Consider the following 6,328-nt stretch of genomic DNA (forward strand, 5'->3'; position numbering starts at 1 on the left):
AGTGTCTGGCTGAAATTATGTGGAAGGAGATGCATTTGGCGCAAAGTGTAGGAAAGTGGATTTGAAGGCATCTCCCATTGACTTCAATGTTACAAAAATAGTTTAAAAAGCTGAATATTTCAAAAAGTATAAAATATTTTGAAAAAGTTGAAGGTTTCCCATCGATTCCTGAACAGGCTGAATAGTTTAATATTTGAATGGTTTCTGTAGCTGAAAGTAAGCTGAAGTTATGGAGAGCTAAAGTATTGGCTGATTTGAAGGCTCTTCCCATTGACTTCAATGTTAAAAAAAGAGTTTAAAAAGCTGAATATTTCAAAAAGTATAAAATATTTTGAAAAAGTTGAAGGTTTCCCATCGATTCCTGAACAGGCTGAATAGTTTAATATTTGAATGGTTTCTGTAGCTGAAAATAAGCTGAAGTTATGGAGAGCCAAAGTATTGGCTGAAATAATAATAAGAGGAAGAATAAAGTTTTTTTGAAGCACTATAGTGGAATGCTGTAAACAGCATTCGCACTAATAACGGTGCGTTTTTTTTGGTCTCCCTTGAATGGTGTCGTCCCTCTTTGCATACGCCTCAGCATTGTGGTTGTCTGCCAGAAGCTGTCATAAATTGACCTGTATACAGTATTAAGCAACACTTTTAAACGTTTTATTTCATGGTTGATTTTAACTATATGTTTTTAACTTTTTTACAAGATAAAGGATTTTAGTCATTGTCCCCGGAACTTCAGTTATCCAAGAAACAGATGGAGCATTCGTTAGCCTTTAGCTCTCTGCTCCATTGGTGTTCACCAAGGAAACACTGGTTTTGAAAGTGAAACTGCTGAGGAGGACACCTCTGTGGATCGGCTCCTAAAAAATAATATGCTGATAAATTAGAAATGAAGTAATCCTAATCAGAAAGGCTTACTGAAATGCCAAAAAATTCCAGGTGCCGCAATGCTTGGTTTCTCCCAATGTATCACAATAGGTGCTTGTGTGGTAGGAATGAGTTCCAAATCCCTGAAATGAGTTAGCATTTTACCACTTCTGGTTCCCTTTTCTCAACGTCCACCATTTTTTGAGTGAGTTTTTGGTTCAAAACCTTAAATAAGATGTGCGGTTAAAACAAGCAATTGGATAATTTACCGGAAAGATCAGCCAGGGAGACTGGATGAAGTCAGGGTTGCCAACTTTGGGTACCTGGCTGGAGTGAGATTTTGATATCATGGGTTTAATTACACATATGCGCACTAAATGACTGCTATCGTGTCAGTAGAAGGACATTATTATATATAGGATATATATACAATATATGCAAATACACAATATTGGACAGACTTTAAAGGGCACAAAGTTTCATTCACTAATGAAAGTCAAACACATGTTTCCACTGTTTTATTGTGTGCATAGGCCTGTTAAATTAAATGAGTTATCGTACGATAAATAAAAATGAACTCGATACATTTCCATTTACATGAGGATGTGACTAGCAGTTTGAAAGGATGTACTTGAATTATTATTATATATTATCATTATGTCAGTGGTCTAAAATGGTCATACAACGGTGCCGACAATATTATTGTTTATCGCAATAATTTCTGGGAAAATGTATCCAACAAAATTAATTATCGTGAGAGGCATATACATGAAACACACAGACACAAACAAATCTACAGACTTACTCCAAACTGCCAAATATATTAATTAACACACTCTCACTCTCATATACTCTTTGACTCTATTTTGGCCAAGTAGAACAATAAACAGCAGACTTTTACTTTTTATCATTTCTACTGGATCTTAGATCTGAGCATGCACAATACGGGTCGGGGATTGACCAACCGGCTCCAACCGCTCTGCTGTCTGTTAACGTTGTTAAGAGTGGGAGCGGATTGACAGCTTCAGCAGCTGTCAACTCAACATTGTAAATAACCAACCAAAAACGATCGCCGGTTCATCTTGTTTTTGGCGTGAGAATAGTTTGGGCAGCGTGAGAGCGTGAGATTGAGAGTGAAAGCGTGTGTCACACGCCAGATGCGTGAGAGTTGGCAACCCTGATGAAGCAGCAGACTCAAAACAGCATTTAGCTAAGTACAGTTACAGCTAGCTACAGTTTGGCAGTGTATGCAATCTAGCAAACATTAGCCAGCTAAAACCCAACCCCAAAATGTATTAATATAAGGTTATACAAAGCATCACTGCTACAGTAGCTTGGAAACTAGCAATACAGGGAATGAATTTGATACATTAATTTCTAGTTTGTCAGACCACAAATATGACAAGAGCTAGCTAGCGGCTTGCGGCTAGCTGAAGAGAGGCAAAGCACAGGAACACTCGGTACGTTCCATCTTTTGGATTTTGACAAGAAAAATAGGCCTGAGTCATCACATAGTTATCCAACCCAGTCTCACGGCATTTCGTGTTATAGTCACAAAATAAATGTAATCTATTGATTTTTTGCTGTCCGTGAGGAAAATAAATGGGGCTCAGAGCCTCAGAATACTGAGATCTGTATTTTTTTAAAGCTCTTTTTCCTTCTAATTTGTTATTATTTACATTGCTTTTAAACTCGTTCTGTGTGACTCGAAAAAAATGGGGAAATCGTGTTGGTGAACACGAATCAATAGATTAATTTCGTGACTATAACACGAAATGCCATGAGACTGTGTTGAGATATCAGTTCACAGACTGTTAGGCAAACGAGAAGGTGAAAGTTACCTTAATTCACCCATTGGCAATACAAAAATATATTAATACATGTAAAACATTACCCATTGAACATTTAAAGGGGACCTATCATGCAAAATGCACTTTTGTACGTCTTTTATACATGAATATGTGTCCCTGGTGTGTCAGGGAACTCACCAAGTGTCAGAAAACACAACCCTCTCTCTTTTCCTCCATACCCAAATCTCTAAAAACGGGGCTGCAACGGAGCTGATTATTATTTGAATTTTTCTGACGTCAGAAAAGGGGTGCTCCACCTATATGGGCAACTCTCCACCTATCAAGATGGGTCTGGATGCAGATCGCAGCAAGGAGGCGGATCCTAAAGGGGGCGGATCCTATAGGGGGCGTTTCCTAAAGGGTTATGAACCCCGCCCCCCACGCATTCTAGGGATGTGAATGACTCTCAGCTTTACTGTGCCTTTTCTTTTTTTTATGCATTAACTGCTGCCATCGTGTGTTCAGAAATTGTGTAGAAGCCTTAATGTTTCAAACAAAGCCCTATTTCAAAGCTCTATACCAAAAATGAGAGGCTTTATTTAAACTAAACACGTGTTTACTTGAGAGTTCCTAGTCACGTCTGTTCTGTCTGTTAATAATAATAATTTGTTTGTTGTTGAGGGTAATGGCGTAGCTCGTTTTAATCATGCTTATGTTCAGAGTTGGGTGTAACATAATATTACTTTTGTCGGTAACGGAGTAGTGTAACGCGCTACTTTTATAATTCAGTAATCACACTACAGTTACTAACATTGCCCCGACACGCGTTACTTCGTTACTTACTAAAATCAGTCATAATAAAACCTCAGCAAACACCTGCAAAGAACACATGCTAAGGTGAAGCTAACGCACAGCTATGTGTTGTTTGTTTATATCACGTAGTCTGTTCTTCTTCTCTGTTTTCCGGTTGTTGCCTGTCTTGAATGACGAATACACACTACCGCCGCCTGCTGGTAAGGAGAGTTATTGCCACTCACGCATGCGCAGTTCGTACGTGCTCGGCTGAAGTCTTTGCGGTGTCTGGTTCCAGTGCAACACATGGCCAACACGCAGGAGAACACGCCGACGCAACAGCGTGAGCCGAGATAGACTGCGCAAAATATACAGATAGCAGGAGACAGAGGACAGCCATGGTCAGATTGGAAAACATTCAGGATCTGGATCAGTCTTATGCAACATTTGAAACTTTAGCAGTCAACTCAAGTTGCTGCCCTTATCTTGTCTCCGTTCAAAGTGAAATGTATACAGAAATAGCCAAATATCATTCTGGGTCTTAACACACCCCATAGTGAAATATATAGCCTAGTGTAAACCTTATACTAATAATAGCAAAATTGTCCATCTACAAAACTTGGATGATATTCAAAGATGACCAACAAAAGTTGTATAAGGCAGACAGTGTGTTTTTCTTTCTGAGTATGTCATGTTAAATATCAAAATTGATCTTTTGGTTGATGAGGTCAGAGATAATTAAATCTGGGCACATATTTTGTGGTTGCTGCATTAGAACACCCAATAAAATGTTTATGTTTAATGAAGACTTTCCTCTTTGTATGTATTGTATATTTTCCTTTGTACAATGTATTGGTATGTACATTTCATGTTTAGTATTTGATGTGTATTGTAATGTTTCAAAAATAATAAATACATTAATTAATTAATCTTAACACCAGACATGAACAAATGAATGATACACATCAGGACAGTAACCTCAACTTCAGTATTTTAGGTGTACAGAAACCTCTACTCATGTTGTTAAATGATATACAGCAATATCTTCCATAAAACGTAGTTGATTGATTTGAATAATAATTACTACCACTGCACAAACAGTAAAAAATGATATGCCTACAATTTATGAATTTGTCTTCTCTGTGGGTTGTATGCTCTTCATTCTTTATGCAAATTAATTATAATTATTATTTTTTAAAGTTTGTTTATGATTCATTCAAAGCATTAAAATAAATGAGAAACAGAGCGTCCTTTAAGAAATACGTAGGGGGCGGGGTTCATAACCCTTTCGGAAACGCCCCCTATAGGATCCGCCCCCTATAGGATCCGCAGTCTTGTCTGCATCCAGACTCTGTTGCACCTATCAGGGGAATGAGAGACCGCTCGAAAGCGCTGGAGGTGCTTTAGTACATATGCCAGGCCTGTAAGTGGCGCTGTAGTCTGCCACAAAAGCAGAATCAGCCCTTGCAAAAACAGGGCTGGAAAAGAGCAAATAGAGCGAATTGAGGCATGGCTAAAATGCATGATCTGTTTGGTATTTTGAAAAAAACTTCACAGACATGTTTTATATAGGTATGGCCCTACAATATATGTTTCAAATATAGCATGATAGGTCCAATTTAAGTTACAGATCTGAATAATTCTTCCATCACCGTGAACTTGTAATTTTGTCAGCCTGCAAGTAAAAGAAAAGCAGGAGGAGAAGGAACAAAGATGGTGACATATGCAGTGCAGACAGCAGCTCATTAATCTGCTTCACGGCTTTCACTGTTATCACATAAACTCTGATTCACTGCAAGGTGCAACATGACTGATGACGCCTTCACATGTACAGAGGTGCAAGAGTTACTATGATCTCCATAGTGGTGGAAGGTAAGTATATATACTCAAGAACCATAATGAATTACAACTTGCAACAAATAATTGCACTTGTACTGGTTTTATCCGCTGTACACTTTTAGATGACTACTTTTTGCAGACAGTTTTAATTACATTGCAGATCCAGATGAATAATGCAGAATATAAATTGAGTGATACATTTTGATATATAATTCAATATTAAGTCATGTTATTGACAATGCATTTAAAAATTAAATATGAACACTTCAATAAATAAATAATAGATTAAAAACAAAAAAATATATTTTTGGATATATTGATCAATATTAGTATAAGTATAAGTATTTTCTTTAATAATAATTGAAGTACTGTAGTGTATATGATATGTATCTATCTACAGACTATTATGTTGACATTAATGTGATATTTATTATTATTTAATTACATTTTTTAATGTATATACATACATTTAAATAAATGTAATTTGCTTGTAATGTGATCATTATGCTTGATTTGTTGTAATTACCTGACTCTATTACCAGTTGTAAAAAGGTTTGATTGTGACAACCATTGAGGAATTGTTTGTAATCTTTTGCATTGCAACACAATAAAGATAACGCAGATGTGAACTTTAAAAAGCCAATTTTACCAGTTTAACCAGATTAACACTGACACAGCCAGTGTCAATGACACCAATGTCTGGTCACCATCAATCCAGCGGTGGATGTGTTCCATAACAGATAGATTTCCAATACCATCATGCCCCAGTTATTGATTAGAAAAATGTTTACCATGTGACTACTCTGAAAGTAAAGATTGCTGTGAAGCTCCCATATATATTATAATGACCGGCAGATGAATGATATGTTTAAATGTCAGTCTGAGTCGAATAAAGCTTATTTAAGTGACAGCTAACGTCCATTGGTTTGCTTATAAGATAATGGTGAAAAAGAGCAACAACAATTAGCTTTGGGAGAGTGTGGAACAGGATCAATGAGCTCACAAACCTCCAGTTATTAGGGAAACAGATTGCTGACTGACCAGAT

The sequence above is a fragment of the Pseudochaenichthys georgianus genome, chromosome 3 (genome assembly GCF_902827115.2).
Source record: "Pseudochaenichthys georgianus chromosome 3, fPseGeo1.2, whole genome shotgun sequence".
NCBI classification, from domain to species: Eukaryota; Metazoa; Chordata; class Actinopteri; order Perciformes; family Channichthyidae; genus Pseudochaenichthys; species Pseudochaenichthys georgianus.